General features: G+C 38.3%; 1 protein-coding gene and 1 non-coding gene across 3 annotated transcripts in view; both read left to right on the top strand.

Moving 5' to 3' along the window:
* CDK6 (cyclin dependent kinase 6) overlaps positions 1-17,460 on the top strand; it is a 259,745-nt gene that overhangs the window by 38,654 nt on the left and 203,631 nt on the right. The gene's annotated exons all lie outside the window — the stretch shown is intronic.
* LOC120247500 lies at positions 2,138-2,239 on the top strand. Its single transcript, XR_005532329.1, has one exon. It is a non-coding gene; the product is annotated as a U6 spliceosomal RNA (small nuclear RNA).

Genomic DNA, 17,460 nt, shown 5'->3' with positions numbered 1-17,460 from the left:
CAGGGCCATAGTCAGTGAGGTGAACTGGGGTTGTAAGCCTGAGAGAGAAGATGGTTGTGCTATTGTTGGAAATAGGACTTCCAGGAAGGGGTGGGTTTGATGGGACACTGATGTATTCTGTTTTGAACATGTTGAGTTATGTGTGCTCTCAGGAAATAGCCAAGGCAGGGTTATAGTTGAAGTACAGGAAATTAATTGCAAGCTCCAGAGAGGAGTCCAGAAAACCTGTGACAGTCTTGAAGGAGACATAGCATAGATCTTTTTGAGTCCCATTTTGGAATACCATATTGCACATAGTGTGTCCCACCTCAGGAAGCAACCCACAAATGCCCCCTGTGGAAACTGAGCACATGACTAGGCTTCTATCACCAGCCAAATGACTTGTTAACACACACCAGTTTTCAGAAGCACAGGTGGTTCAGATCATGTCTCAGAAACAATTGCTGTCGGTAGTAGATCCTTAAGGTCACTGTAAAATCAGACACCACGTGTTAAATCAGTGACTGAGCAAGAGAACCCAAATGTTGAGGGAAAAATTAAGACTGCGAATGGAACCTTGAGATTATCTGCATTTAGGATTGGAGGGGGAATGGGGGTTAGAGAAGAAGGCAGAAACCAGAGAAGTAGAGGGAATAATGCTTAGGGAAGCTGGGGGAGGGGAGTTTTAAGGAGAAGGAGGCATTTCATTCAGGTATCTCAGGTACTGCCAACTGGTTGAAGAGACTGCATTTAGTAGTAGGAAGTTCTCAGATCCATTTGAGAGACAGATTTTGCTGGAAGTGAGAGAGGGGAAGAAGCTAGGTAACAGATAACAAAGGAATAAATGGGAAAGTGTAGCACAGAGAGTAGACTATCATTAAATAAATTGAGGGGGTGGAATGTTGTTGGTAGAATGACAACCAGTTTGAGGTAAGAGTGGTTTAATATTTTTGTTGTCATTATACAAAGGAAATATGAGTGTGTTCGTAGATGGAGAGGAGAGATTGGGGAAGAATGATAGGTGTAAATATTGATGATGTGAGTGCTTAGCAGAGTGTGAAGAGCACATTTGTTGGGGGACATCTTTCCTTGGAGAGGAGGATACTTTCCTGTGAAACCCGAGGAACAGAGGACCCATGGATGAGGCAAATGGTTTCGATTTTCTTCTATTACAAGAAAAGACCATATGCAGAGACCAGGGAGAAATTGGGAGTCCTAGATGAGAGCTGAAGGAAGTATCTAGAATTAGGTAGAGAGAGTGGAGCAAGAAGAGCCATGTGTTGAAGACCAGGAAGTGGAGAAATTGACTGTCTTAAGAGACCTGAACAAGTAGAAGAAACTTTTTTAAAAAATATTTTTTAATGTTTATTTTTGAGAGAGAGAGTGAGTGAGAGACAGAGTGTGAGGGGAGGAGGGGCAGAGAGAGGGAAACAGAATCCAAAGCAGGTCCCGGCTCCAGGCTGTCAGCATAGAGCCTGATGTGGGACTTGAACTCACGAATTGCGAGATCATGACCTGGGCTGCAGATGCTTAACCAACTGAGCCACCAATGTGTCCCTAGAAGAATCTTTTTTTTTTTTAAGTTTATTTATTTATTTTGAAAGGGAGAAAGAGCACTAGCAGGGGAAAGGCAGAGAGAGAGGGAGAGAGATGAACCCAAGCAGGCTTTGCACTGTCAGTGCAAAGCCCATCATGGGGCTCGAACTTAGAAACCTTGAGATCATGACCTGAGTCAAGATCAGGAATTGGACACTTCATTGAGCCACCCAGGCTTTTTTAAAGTTCTTGAACAAATAGAAGAATCTGAAGTGATCAATACCCTTAGTCCCTTAGCCACAGAGAGAGTGTCCCTCACTCATCAATAAATGAAGGTTTTATAATGTGCTAAAGACATTCATCAGGAAACCTTATGCTTAAAATACTTGTTCCACTAAATGAAATAAAAACTAAAATTCTTAACAATAAGTCATATTCATCATCATCATCTCACAACTGACTGAGCCCCTAGTTTTGGCATGTACTAATAGTAGATTATTTAACTCATCTGTTGACACTTAAAACACATTAGGGTGATGCATTTTATAAAAAAAGTATACAAAAAATTTTAAAAACCTCTTTATAAAAAGAGCTCTTCCATAGCCAATCTGTCAAAATTTATGCTCACTTCAGCAACGCATATACTAAAATTAGAATGATACAAAAAAGAACATGGCCACCGTGCATGGATGACACACAAATTCATGAAGTGTTCTATCTTAAAAAAAAAACGAATGTGCTTAACTGAGCTTAGTAAAAGGTGGGTGAGCCTTCCGTAAAACAGTGACTATTTGTTGAATTCCTTTTCCATCAAAATGTTAACTTAGAGTTGAAATGCAAAAGAAGAGATTTGATACAGCATTTTGACATTTCACATTTAAAGTAATTTCATTAGGTCATCAAGCTATGAATTATTGAAGACTGTTTTACTGTAAACAGTTTTTTCCATTATCTTTCTTTGAGTTAGAAACAAACTGCATGCCATTTGCCTGGCAAAAGATAAATGTATTAAGCGCTAAAATATACAAAGATTTTGGCATTATGTCTCCTCTGCTTTTTATTAATGAATGCTTTTGTTTAGTCTTATATCAGATGACTAGAACAGATTTGTGTTTTGAATAGTTAAAGCCAGGAACAAAACTCTGTAATCATGTTGACAAAATTCACTTGAAAAGTCGAATCTCATTTGGGGCGAGCCATGTTCTATCTTCTTTCTACCCCAGCATGCCCAAGCAAGGAAGTAGACTCATCAGTTACAGTGGCTTCCCAAGACAATGATTCCAGTAATGTGGAGACGATTTTGCCAACTGCCATATATGTAGTGTTAGTGCATTGAAGGTGTCCAAGAACCTACTGTTGATTAATTGGCTAATTCTCACTATAGGGTAAGGCAGAGGTGTCAGACAAGGTCGGCAGAGTATTCTATATTATTTGGTCCTCATCCTTTAGCGTTTCCCATCACATGAGGCAATTCATAACTGAAACAATTCAGTATAAACTAAAGCTAAGAATTAGCCTTCTCCAAAGTATTTTTATGTGCTGCCCAAAGAGATGGTCGCTTTAGAAGTTCTTCTAACAAACCTGGGTAAATATGTCCTGAGATATTGTCTTTATTTCAACAGTTTAAAAGTTGGGTGAATTAGAAGTCAAAATGCAGAAACATTCTGTTACAGTGTGTAGAAAAAGTATGTCTCAAGGTCAAGGTAACCACTGTTGCCTTTTCAGGAGTCCGGCAGAATGATGGCTGACTGCCCATAGACAGGGAGCCAATTCTGTGGTGTGGTTGCCATGGTCCAGGATCTGCCTGGCATTGAAGGCTGGAAGCCCAATTTTATTAGTATACCTAGAGGGATTGAGAGTCCAGGGATGACAGACTCATGCCAACCTAATAAGAAAGCGAGGTTTGAACCAAAATGTTAATTTACTCTTTTCCAATAAAAACTGTACTTCTCAAGTGTACTCAGATCTGCTAACCAAGGCATTGCCTTCCCCACATGCTTATCTATGGGAAAGGCAGATTATAGTGGGGCAGTTTGCACCGTGAGTGTGGAGCCCATGAAGGGCGTTGGCTGATGATCTTAAAATGTCTGATGGCCTCAAACCCTGTGCTCAGTGCATCCATTTTGACTGTAGGGAAGGAAGTTCTGTTTGACACACAAACTCCCTCACCTGTGACAGGGTCTGAGCCACACTGCCAAATGGGGTCTTTCCAGAGTTTGCTTTTGTAAAGATAAAATCTAGGCTTTTTAAAAAGTATATCCAGTTGGCTACTGTGTGCTCTGTTAGCTGCCATCACATCCCTGTCCCTTAGATTTGAGGCGATCATAGTATCTTGGGCCTTTTCTATTGGCAACTCATTCTCATCACTTATGTTTTGATTTTCCCCACTTCAGCCTTAGAGTTTTTCCTTCATTTTGGTTCAGGGGCTAAAATGGTTTCTGTCCCATGTCCTACTTACCTGTCTTTTGTGTCTGTTCATTAAACTAATCTCCCTGACTGAAAACTAACCTCCTACAGATAACTTTTTGGCACATCATTTAATAGTGGCATTTGAAAAAAAATTTAGTATATAAGTGGAGTTTTAGAGTTCCCTAGTATTTTATTTCTTAAACACTTCTGTGTTTAACAAATACTAAGCTATAAACTGTATGCTTTTATGTTTTAGAATTTTCGTGGATGATTTTCTTGTGAATATCTAAAAAGTAATATATCTATTTAAGGGGAAAATGTTCTACTCTTACCAACTCAGTTTTTCTTTAAGAAACTGATATCCTGTCAGCCCTCAGTTTGGGCGCTTGGGGGTGGGGGATAGGGGAAGGGGCGTGATGGGCATGAGGGAGGACACTTGTTGGGATGAGCACTGGGTATTATATGGAAACCAACTTGACCATAAAGTATTTAAGAAAAAAAAAAAGAAACATTCTAATTCTGAAAGGGAAATACACTGTATATCTGAAAAACAAAGAAAAGAGAAGTGAAATATCAAAGAAGGAGGTCAGGAACAATAGAAGTACAATAAATAAACCATCTTACACATTTAGTGACCAGTAAAGTATAATTATCTCTCAAGTTACTCTACAAGGATGATTAGAAAGACTAAGAAGAGACTGTATAAACTGTCAGGTTTATTAATCATATTAGCATGTCAGATCAAGTCCAGTTCTGTGACCTCATAGAAGAACCTGTTAGGTGTTCATTTCTCTCTTTAGTTAAAGGGGGATATGTAGCCGCTTTTGCTTTTTGGTTTTACTTTGAACGAAGAAATATAAGCCAAGAGAGCAGTGATTAAATATCTACATGTCTATAACTTTTTAGAGGTTATAAGAGTATATTCATTCCCGAAGTTACATTTTTCAAAACTATTGTTCACTACCCAACCAGATGGGAATATTTGAAGTGATATTTTATTAACAGCCAGGAAACAACTAGTCAGTGACATTAGTAGATATGTGCTTATCAGGCTAATACCAAGATGTATTATATCTTTGTATATACTACTTCCATACACATAATGTAAAAATTTATAAAATTCTGACATTAAGAAAAACTAGTTACATTAACATGCATGGGCAGTTTTGCTGAGAGAATTGGGCAAAATCATGGATGGGTTTATTGGTGTCGAGATTGAGACTTGGAAGAAACAGAGAGATCAGCTGTGTGCTGTGGTAGAAATTAATTATCTTTTGTTGTTTTGATAGTGCTCTGAATGCAGATTGGGGTAGGTCTTATCTAGGATGTGATTTAAGATATAAAGTTGTTTGTTTCAGGAAGCTCTCTTTTTGTAGTTCCTTGGAAATTTCTCAAAATGTTGGAAGAGTGAAACATGTTGTCATGTTAAAACATTTTGTGACCTAGTTTTGGCTTAAGTATACTTTTGTACTGGAAAGATACACAGGGGATTGAGGCTTTACTCTGATAGCTAAATGAACTCAAATATATGCTGAATGTAAATTGCTTTGATGGTGATTGGATCACACATTCATAGATTCTGGACTTTGTTTTTCCTTTCATGAGCAAGACATTCCTTGGAGTTAAGGGTAGAGTTAAATTAAAGAGTAGCAAATTGTTTCCCTCTTTGGAAATAAGCAAAATCACCCTCTGATAATAAAATATTTCTTTAACATGTCAAAATAGTTACTGAGGAAAGAAAGCATGAGGGGGAAATAGGGATAACTCATTTAGTGGCTTGCTGTTTAGGAAATGAAATATGTTTAATAAAAGTGCAATTGCCTTATACTGTGTGACTGGAAAATAATGAGACAAAGAAAAAAATGAAAAACACCATACTAGAACTTATATGACCAAATAAATCTTATCCCATGGGAGGCAATCCGGTTTTCTAGCTCTCCTCTAATTGAGCAAAACATTTTCAGACTCTTTCAGAATTGTCTTCAGAACCGTTTCATGAGCCAAACCCCAAAATCAACATCTTTACTTTATTATCACACCTCTTTTTGGACCCAAAAGAATATTACTCAGCCTGATCCCCCACTTAATTTATCAGAATTGGCTCAAGCTATTTCCAAAAATACAGTGTGCTCGTTTATAGGACAATTGAATATTTTTATTCATTTATTTATTCATTCAATGATGGAGGCCTAGTGTCGCCAGTGAGTCAGGTATGTTGTGGTAAGACATAGGGGTCTAGCTCTGGAAACAGGGAGGATCACAGATGAGCAAGAGGTCACCAGATGGACAGAGAAGAGAGCTTCCTAGACCAAGGTATCAGCTTGTATTGAGGCACAGAGCAAATGCCATGCACATTTCAGGAACTTCACGTATTTCAGGATGGATAGAATCTACTTAAAAGATGAGAATAGATTGGTAATTATGGGCAAGATCATGAGGATCGTAGTAAGTCATGGAATGGAAGATACAGTGGCTAAGAGTAAAGGTTCTCTCTCTTTTTTTTAATGTTTATTTATTTTTGAGAGAGAGAGTGTGTGTGTATGAGTGGTAAAAGGGCAGAGAGAGAGGGGTACAGAGGATCCAAAGCGGGCTCTGTGCTGACATCAGACAGTGTGTGATGCCAGGCTCGATTTCCTGAACTACGAGATTATGACCTGGGCCGAAGTTGGGTGCTTAACTGACTGAGCCACCCAGGCTCCCCAACAGTGAGGGTTCTCTTGCCTGATTATCTGATTTCAAATTCTGGCTCCTTCATTTATAAGTTTTATGACACTGAGCGACCTCCAAATCTTCCAGCCTTAGTTCTTTTCATCTGTAAAAGAGATGATGATACCTACATTATAGGGTTACATTATAAGGTTAAGAGGCTTAAGTACATAGATGCAGATAGAGTTCTTAGTACCATTCGTAGCACACAGTAAGCACTCAATAAATGCTAGGTTTTTGTACTGCTTCTTTGTCCTGTGGGCAAGAAACAATAATGGAAGTACTTTAAAAAACAGAATATACTTTATTGCCTTGTGTAGCATTGACTACTCCTCTTTTCTTTAAACAGTTTCTTCCCTTGTTTTTTTTTTTCTTTTCTTTTAATTTTTAATTTTTTTATTTTACAGAGAGAAAGAGAGACGGAGAGAGAGAGGAGCAGAGCAAGAGAGAGGGAGAAAATCCCAAGCAGGCTCCAAGCTCAGTGTGGAGCCCGATGTAGGGCTCAATCCCACAACCCTGGTATCATGACCTGAGCCAAAAACAAGAGTCTAACATTCAATTGACTGAGCCACCCAGGCACCCCTGCTTTTCCTTTCTCAAATAGCTTTTTGACACATAATTGGCATGTCATAAAGTTTACACATTTGAAATGGGTGATTAAATGATTTTAGTATATTCACAGAGTTATGTAACCATACCATAATCTAATTTTAGAACGTTTCATTCCCCCTTCAAGAAACCCCATCCCTAGACAACCTCCAATCTACTTTCTGTTTTTATAGATTTGACTATTCTAGCCATTTCACATGAGTGGAATCATATAATATATAGTCTTTTATGACTGGCTTCTTTCACTTAGCATAATGTTTTCAAGAGTCATCTACATTGTAGCATGTATCAGTCCTTCATTCTTTTTTGCTGAATGATACTGTATCTATATGACATTTTATTTATTCATTCGTTAGCTGATGGACATTTGGGTTGTTTTCACTTGTTGGCTATTAGGAATAATGGAGCTGTGAACATTCCTGGTCAAGTTTATGTGTGGAGATATGTTTTCATTTCTCTTAGGTGTATATTGAGGAGTAGAATTGCTGGGTCATACGGTAACTCTATGCTGAACAGTTAGAGGAACTGCCAAACTGTTTTCCAGAGTGGCCACCCCTAATTGCATCCCTACCATAGCAATATATGAAGGTTCCACTTTTTCTGCATCTTTACAATTTGTAAATAATTTGTTTATTATCTTTTTAATTTTAGCAGTCTTGGTGTATATGAAGTGGTATCTCATGGTTTTGCTTTGCATTTCTCTAGTGACTAATGATGTGAACATCTTCTGTGCTTATTGGCCCTCATTATATTTTTAGAGAAATGTCTATTCAAATCCATTGCCCATTTTTATTTTACTCTATTTTATTTTCAGAAATGTATTTGACAACCTTTGCCCTTTTTAAAATTAGGTTGTCTTTTTTATTATTGATTATTTTATTGTTTATTATTGATTATTATAATAATATTATTATATATATTTATGTATTCTGGCTGCAGGTCTCTTATCAGATACATGATTTGCAAATAATTTGTCCCATTGTTCAGAATGTCTTTTTGTTTTATTTTTATTTATTTATTTTGAGAGAGAGAGAAGCAAAAGCAGGGGTGGGACAGAGAGAAAGGGAGGGAGAGAGAGAGAGAGAGAGAGAGAGAGAGAGAGAATCCCAAGCATTCCCTGCACCGCCAGCACAGAGTCCATTGTGGGGCTCAGACTCATGAACCGCGAGACCATGACCTGAGCCCAAATCAAAAGTCAGAGGCCCAACAGACTGAGCCACCCCGGTGCTTCTGTCCTTTCATTTTCTTGATGATGTCCTTCATAACACAAATGGCTTTAATTTTGATGAATCCAATTTATCTATCCTTTCTTCTGTTGTTTGTTTTTGGTATTATATCTAAGATATCATTGCCCAGCTCAAGGTCATGAAGATAGACTCTTAGTGTTGTTTTGTAAAGAGTTTTATAATTTTAGCTCTACAGTCTGATTTGTGATCCATTTTGAGTTAATTTTTATGTATGGTGTGAGGTAGGGGTCCAACTTCAGTGTTTTGCATGTGAATATCTAGATATTCTGGCATCATTCATCGAAAAGTGTGTCCTTTCCCCATTGAATGGTCTTGGCAAACTTGTTGAAAATCAGTGGAGCATAAATATGAGAGCTAATTTCTGGACTGTCAAGTGTATCCTGTTGATCTATATATATTTACCTTTATGCCAGTACCATGCTGTCTTGAGTACTATAGCATATAGTAAGTTTTAAAATCGAGAAGCCCCCCAACTTTTTCTTTTTCAAGATTATTTTGGCTGTTTGGGCCGCTTGCATTTCTGTGTGAATTTTAGGATCATTTTGTCAGTTTCTCCAAGAAGCCTGAGATTTTGCTATGGATTGCACTGAAGCTTTTGATCAATTTTGGGAGTACTAGTTGTACTGGTCTCTCTCTTTACTGCTCCACTTGTTTTAATCTGTCTTTATTTCTTACCTAGGCTCTTGCAGACACTTTGAACTTGGTTTCCTCACCTCCAGTTTTATTCCCCTACAGTCCAACTTCTCTTCTGCAGTCAGAATGGTATTTTCAGGTGGTAAATCTGACCATAGCATTGCCTACTGGAACATCCTTTGATTCTTCCCAGTGCTCAACAGATAATTTCCAGAGTTGTTAGCCTGGATTACCACCCCTTTCATAATTTCACTTCTGTGTACTTTTCCAGCTCTTCTCTTGCCATTTTCCAAGATAATCACCAAGTCATGCCAGACTATCCACAATTCCCCAAATATGAATTTTCATGCATACCTACATACCTTGGGACATGCCGTTTCTTCTACCCAGGCCATGCCAAACTTCCTTTGTTTATCTGGCAAATTCCAGATCATCCTTAGAGATTCTGCTCCCCAGCCACTTACTCTGTAGGCACATCTGAGTGCCTCTTCTACAGGGTTTCCATAATTCTGGAATTCCTTTATAACCCTTCATATGAGATAGACATCTCTTTAGGGCTAGGGAGTTAGTGAGAGCAGGGAGTATATTCTCCTCTGCCCTCATTTCATCATCTTACTGCTGAACGGAGTTCTGCTATATCTCCATCTCAGAGCTTCTCAGTTTTGGTCTGAGGCCTGGTACTAATTTTCTATCATCTGTGATAAAATTAGAAAAATAAGGGCCCTGTGGTAAATTTTTCAGAAAGTGAAATCTGTTTACATTTTGGGCGTTAAAATGTGTTTTTTTCTAATGAAATGATGTTGATAGTGGACGGTAGGGTATATTTAGGTCTTTAGTTGACAACATTCTGTCAGAGCCCAAAATTTGTTGGAAATTTTACAGTTCCCTGGAAACCAAGGGTCTGGGAACACTGCTGTATCTCATGGGGTGGCACCAAGTCCCCAAAGTCAAAAGCCTATGAGTCATCCTTGGCTTCTCCTCCTTCCTCATCCCTCCACCCCCGCCACATTCAGACACTTAGCAAGTCCTGCCAATTCAACCTCCTAAATATTTCTGGAATCTGTACTCTCCTCTCCGTCCTTGCTGCCAATTCCTTAGGACAGGCCCTCTTTATTTTCCCTGTGCAACTGCAGCAGTCTCCTGTCTGGTGTTCTTGCCACTGCTCCCCTCTTCTCCATGCCCATCAGAATGAGCTACTTAAAAATCAAAAGTAGGTATCCATTTACTGTGGGCTTAGATTTCCTTATGGCATACAAGGTTTTCCTCCAGTGGGATTTCTTGCTGTCCTTTGTTCACGCTTTCTCCTGATTTTGAATGCCCTTTCTTTACCACTTTCTTGGGTAACCCCTGTCTGAGTTCAGTTGTCACTTCCTCTACAAACCCTTTCCTACAAGTCGGAGTTAAGTGCCTTTCTTTATTGCTTTTAAAGTCCCTTATATATATCTCTACCTCAGCATTTCCAGATTAATCGATATTCATTATAGCTGCCTTCCTGTTAGGCTCTGAACAGCTTAAGGAAATGTATTTTATCCCTTGATCTTTCTATCCCTAGCACCCAACACAAAGTTAGAAAATAACAAATATTGAATAAATGTTTGTTGGCGGAATGCATTTGTTTGGTATTATGATCAGATGTACACTGTGGAAGGTTTGTTGACTAGAGTGAGGTCTGAGTATAGCAGAGAACAGGATGAAAGCCCTTCATAGACATTTAGGCAAGGATGATGAGTACCTGAACTCAGGAAGTAGCAGTGGATGGAGAAGTATTTAGGTGGTGCAGTTGCTGATTGATTAGATGTAAGGGTCAGGGAAGAACCTAAGATTGCTTGAAGGTTTCTGGGATTAGAAAATTGGTTGGATGGTGGTGTGGTTACCAAGGGAGGTGAGCTCTGCTCTAGATACTGAGATGTTCAGAGTATTGGTTGAAGTTGTCCCAGAGGTGACTGATGTGGAGTTTGGGGAGAGAACTGTTTTGGAGAGATTTATTGTAGATTGTGTAGCCTTTAGAGCTATCTGAAGTCTTAGCCATGAAGGAGATAATTATGATTTGTTGTTGGCTATGTTGCAGAGGTGGCAGTGGTACATTGGGTAAGAAGAGATAGGGACCATGAGATTCTAAATACTGAAGGTACAGATCAAAGAGGAGAAAAAAAAGCATGTGAAGGTTCTAATTGAGATCCTGGTTGTGTGTCTTACAGTTCTGGATCACTCTGGACAAATTACTGTTTATCTCAGCTTCTTTCATCTGTAAAATGATAATAATTGTACCCACTTAAAAGGAATATTGAAAGAATTCAGTGGGTTTGCATGTGTCAAATCCCAGGTACAGTCCCAGGCTCACTCTAGGGGCTCATAAATGATAGGTCAGAGAGGAGATTCAAGAAAATACTTCTCAGGACATGAAGATAGTTTGAAAACAAAGAATTTCTTAGTGGTGACATTGGGAATTACAATGAACAGTCTAATTTGAAATAATACTGACTTAGCTTTTATAGTTTTGAAACCTTTTTTCCTGTATAGCTCTGTCCATCCCCTTTTATGCTATGATACTCACACATTTCATCTTTATTTATATGTTATGTGGCCATTATTGTAGATTTATAATTATTGCCATATGCATTTGTCTTTTTAACTATATTAGGGAAAAAAAAGAGTTCCAAACCAAACTGCAATATTACTGGCTTTCTTTATGTTTACCTGTGTAGTTAGTTACCCTTGCCAGTGCTCTTACTTGGTTCGTGTGGCTTTGACTTACTCTCTTGTGCCCTTTCATTTCAACCTGAACGACCCCCTGTAGCATTTCTTCTAGGGCAGGTCTCCTGGCCACAGACTTCTGTAGCTGTTGTTTATCTGAGCATGCCTGGATTTTACCTTCATTTTTGAAGGATAGTTTCTCTGGATATAGAATTCTCAGTTAACAGTTTTTTATTTCAGCACTTGATATTTGTCATCAACTGCCTTCTGCGCCCCCCGCCCCCCGCCGGGTTCTGATGAGATATGGGCTATTAATCCTACTGAGTTTCCTTTGTAGGTGGTGAGTAGCTTATCTCTTGCTACTTTCTAGATTCTTTTTTTGTTTGCTTTTTGAAAGTTCAATTTGTACTATGTCTCAGTATGGATTGCCTTGCTTCATGTTTCTGTGCCTAGAAAGCACTCACGTGAAGGATCATACTAGTGCTGAATTAAATGATCATAATTTCATAATAACAGTAAGGATCATGAATTATCCATTAGTAGAACAGAATCAGTATAGTGTGCTTAAAAAGTCAAGAAATTCAGTGCATGCTACAGAAAATTCCATTAAAAACTGTAATTAAAATTTTTTTTATTTATTTTGAGAGACAGAGAGTGTACACATAAGTGGGAGAGGGGCAGAGAGGAGAGACAGAATCACAAGCAGGCTCTGTGCCATCAGCACAGAGCCCGATGCAGGGCTTGAACTCAAGAACAATAAGATCATGACCTGAGCCTAGATCAAAAGTCGGACACTGAACCACTTAACTGACTGCATCACCCAGGTGCTGCAAAAACTTTAATTTTTAAAAGTAATGTGAGGGCTTGAGATGGTTAAGAATCAGGTATTGAAAAAATTCACATACATAGAACACTCAGTTGCCTGATAGAGGCCCAGTATGAGTTGCTCTTATAACTGGTTCTTTGCAAAAGAAAAATTCTTCTTTGGAGAACATGTAGTTGCAGCTACACTTACACATTCTTTTTTTTTTTTTTTTTTTTTAAACCTTTTTTTTTTTTTTAATGTTTTATTTATTTCTAGGAGAGAGAGAGAGACAGCGTGAGCAGGGGAGGGTCAGAGAGAGAGGGAGACACAGAATCTGAAGCACGCTCCAGGCTCTGAGCTGGCAGTCAGCACAGAGCCCGACGCGGGGCTCGAACCCACGAACCGCGAGATCATGACCTAAGCGAAAGTCAGACGCTTAACCGACTAAGCCACCCAGGCGCCCCTACACTTACACATTCTTATCTCCTTTAGTTGTTTTTTTTTTTAAGGTTTTTTGTAAGTTTATTTATTATGAGAGAGACAGACTGCAAGTGGGGAAGGGGAGAAAGAGAGAGAATCCCAAGCAGGCTGTTTGTGGTCAGTGCATATACTCTTGAAACCTGCATTTTCTTTCAGAGATATGAGTGTCTTGCTTTCAATGCCATGAAATAGTCACCTTATTATACGAAATATTCCTATAACAAAGATCAAACTCTAAAAATTTTGTAGGCATACTACATCATAACTTAGTATTCTACATTTTTACATCTGAACAAAATAGCCTAACTTCAGATGTCAGAGTTTGGCAGTTGATAGAACAGTTCATTCAGTTTTTCCAACTACATTCTGTTTTCTTATCTTTTAGTATAGTTTCCTGATGGTGTTCTTAAAATATATATGTAGAACCTTTCTCAGTTGTTAACCCAGTAGTTCCTAGAAATTTTGCTTGAATAGATCTAATTTTGAAAGGTAAGATGTTAGATGTTAATTTTATAATGACTTTTAAAAAAAGCATGCATTCGGGGCGCCTGGGTGGCTTAGTCGGTTAAGCGTCCGACTTTCGCTTGGGTCGTGATCTCGCGGTTCGTGGGTTCGAGCCCCGCATCGGGCTCTGGGCTGACTGCCAGCTCAGAGCCTGGAGCCTGTTTCAGTCTGTGACTCCCTCCCCTGCTCACGCTGTCTCTCTCTCTCTCTCCTAGAAATAAATAAAAAACATTTAAAAAAAAAAAAGCATGCATTCATTATTGTGGTTGCTTATACTTTACTGTATTAGAAAGGGCACAGAATTCTTAGTCATGAGACCCAGGTATCTTTTTTTTTTTAGTTAGCTTTGCCATTCTGCATTCTGTTGGCTTGTGTCTCCTTATTCATAAAATAAAAGTACAGAACCAGATAATCTCTAAAGCTCCCCATATTTCCAGAATTCCATAATTCTACCTTAGCTTGCATGATAAACGTAACTTGAAGAATTCATGAGCTTTCATTGTTTCTCTATTATTTCATGGTAATTCTGTTACTTTTGACCTAACAGTCAGCCAGGCATCAGAAAAGTAATTTTATTTTTCCCATATTCTTTATGGAATTACTCCATATTGGAGAAAGATTAAAATCACATACCTTCAGTGAGGGAGTAATGCATACACATTTTTTTTTTCCTAGAACAAATTTAAGAATTTAAGTTGTTAACATACTTAATTTTTAAAACTGCCGTTTCAGGATTGAAGATTAGGATTTTTCTCAGTAACTCAGAGGAGCAGATTGAAGAAAAGTATATGAGTGATAGAAGGAAGAAAACTTTAATGAGAAAAGAAGGTTTTATAATTCTTGTTTTTAAAATGGTGATTTTTTTTCTTATTAAAAACTGGTAAGTTCTCATTGTAGGAAGTCTAGGTAGGCAAATAATAGAAAAAGCAATTCTGTATTCTTATCACCAAGAGATAACCACTGTTAGTATCTTGATTTATCTTTTTTTTAAAGTTTATTTATTTATTTTGAGAGAGAGAGAGCAAGAGAAAGAGAGAGAGAGAGAGAGAGAGAGAGATTCCCAAGCAGGCTCCAAATTGTCAGTATGGAGCTGCATGTGACTCTTGAACTCACAAACCCCGAGATAATGACCTGAGCCAAAATTAAGAGTTAGACGCTTAACTGACTGAGCCACCCAAGTGCCACTCTTGATTTATCTTTCTACCATTTCGTTTATATATATGGAATCATACTGACATACGCTTTTGAAACCTGCGTTTTCTTTTAATAATATATTATGAATGTCTTTTCATGCTTAATAAATATGACTCTGAATCCTCTATCAATTTGTGTATCTGTCTTGCCAGATTACTCTCCAGAAAGGTGTTTTTTTATTTGTTTGGTTTTTTTTACCAATTTGTACTCCCACAGTGACGTGGGTCTATTTCACAAACCCTCACAGATGCTATGCCATTTTATCATATAAAAATTTGTTACCCAATTTGAGGGGCTTAAATAGTATATCGCTGATGTTTTCATTTATGTTTCTTTAAGTTACAACTGTAGTTTAATGTTTTCTCATATGTTTACAGTCATTTACGTTTCCTTAAAAGGAACTAACTTCAGTAGTTGTTTTATTAGATAAGAACCTAATCCTAAGTACCTGAATTCGTGCTGGGATAAATTTACTCACCTCATAAGGATGTGATTATGAAAGATTTTTGGCTTACGGTGTAGGTAAAGTTTGGTTAGTTTTCTTCTAAGACCCAGCAGACAGTCTTCAGCACAGACAGCTGCCTAGTTTTGGCTGATTCGTCGTTTTTCCTCAAGAGAGGCCCAAAGCTGGAGAACAGGGCTTTTACAGGTCAGAAATGGAGACAGAACTGAATGTTGAAAGTTTTCCAGAATCCAGCACTCTTTCTGACTCAAGCCAAAGCTGTTGACTTTGCTTTCAAAAATATCATTTAACTCTTATATTTTGAGATCAGAATATCTTTTTCTAGCTCTGCTGGGTGAACTGAAGTGTGTTATATTTCTAACTCGTTAAGGAGAAGATGTAAGAGGGCCTAGATGGGACAGTAGTCTTCAACTTGATTTTTTCTGTGAATTTTCTGAACATTTTTTTTTTTTCAGCCCAGCGTGTAAAGCATATATTGATTGCTATACCTAAGTTTACCAAAGACATTTGTGGATTGGCGTTACCACAGCTCCTGTCAGCCAGTGTGCCTCCTTTGCCATAGAGAGAGGTCTCTGACCCAAATGTTACCCTACATACAGAGGCAGGATTGCACAATGGTTAGGTGATCGACTCTGGAAGCAGACAGCCTGACTTGGTATCCTGTCTCCACCACTTACTGTCCTGTGCTTTAGGCAAAGTTCTAAACCTCTCTCTCTGGCTATTTCTTTCCTCCTTTTGTTTTTACAGCTTATTGAGCTATACTTTACATACCATCAAATTTATCTGTATAAACAGTTCAGTGATTTTTAGTCTATTACTGAGCTGTGCAACCATCACCATGATCTAATTTTAGACCATTTTATCACCTTAAAAAGAAACCCAGTACCCATTAGTGGTTGTTTCTTATTCCTCTCTCCCTCTCCCTGCCCTGCCAACCTCCAATCCCAGGCGACCATTAATCTACTTTCCCTATGAATCTGCCCACTCAAGATTTATCCATATCACGCATCATGTACGTCACCTTATTCTTTTTTTTATTATCAAATAATCTTCCATTACATGGATATACCACATTCTCTTTATCCATTCATCGGTTGATGGACACCTGGGTTGTTTCTACTTCTTTAGCTATTATGAATCATGCTTCAGTGAACATTTGTTTATATACATCTGTTTCCTTATTCATAAAGTGAGCATCATTTCATAGAGTTGTTGTAAGGACAACAAAAATCTACATACGTAGAATTAGGTAGTAGATTGGGAGCAAACTAACAGTGTTAAGTAATAAATGCAGCTTATTAGTGTGTCTTCTCTTTTACCGCCAGTTACAAGATGTGACTTACTCAGAGTCATGCTTTCTTTTGTAGAGATATCTCTGAAGATTCCCTCTTTTCTTTTGCTGTTGACTTTTCCCTGAGTTACAATTCTGAAAAGTTTACTTCAGTTGGTAAACGTGATTGGACACCTGCTGTGTGTTAGATGCCGGACTGGGTACCATGCTGGGTGCCGTGGAGAACAGGATAAACACATGTGTGGAGAGGCACATAATTTAAGCTTATTTTTAGTTTCCTAATCTGTAACCTCTGACCTGCCAGTAGGGCTTAAGATGTGGGGGCCCTTGAACCCCACCTTCACACCCAGTGCCACAGTTTTCGAGGTCTCTTAATCCATTCCCTCTTGTCAGGCCCTTATTTTAACCAGCATATCTATCTATATATGTTAAGTGGCTGATTGAAGCTAACTGGTTATCTAAGGAAAAGGCTAAAAGTAAGGTAATAGAGTCTTAAGGGGAGAACTTCAACAGGTAAAAGAGTAGGATCTCATTCCTGCATTGTACCTGGGGTTGCTGGATGGGGTTTATTCTAATCAACGTGTAATAGTCCCTAATTTTGTCAATTTGCAGGTTTCTTCTTTTTACAGAGTTGACTTTATGTTTTTTTGAACTTAAAAAACTATTTTGTATTGGAACTGGACTCAGCAGAAGTATCAGTATTGTCTGCTAGCTACCTGTGTTTTCTCTCTCTTGACTCTGGGTAGATTGACTTGCATAGTTACTTAGAATACACTTATTGAATATTTGCCTCTGCTACCATTCTCTGCCCTGTAAGAGAACAGCTATGTTTTTATGATTTCCTCATTTGTTTTAGCTCTAAAGTAGTGTTTCCTTTTTCCAGTAATAGCCTATAGTTAGCATAACTGAG

Source organism: Hyaena hyaena, unplaced genomic scaffold (genome assembly GCF_003009895.1).
Source record: "Hyaena hyaena isolate Hyena2069 unplaced genomic scaffold, ASM300989v1 scaffold_528, whole genome shotgun sequence".
Lineage (NCBI taxonomy): Eukaryota > Metazoa > Chordata > Mammalia > Carnivora > Hyaenidae > Hyaena > Hyaena hyaena.
This window is presented reverse-complemented; position numbering and strand designations above follow the sequence as displayed.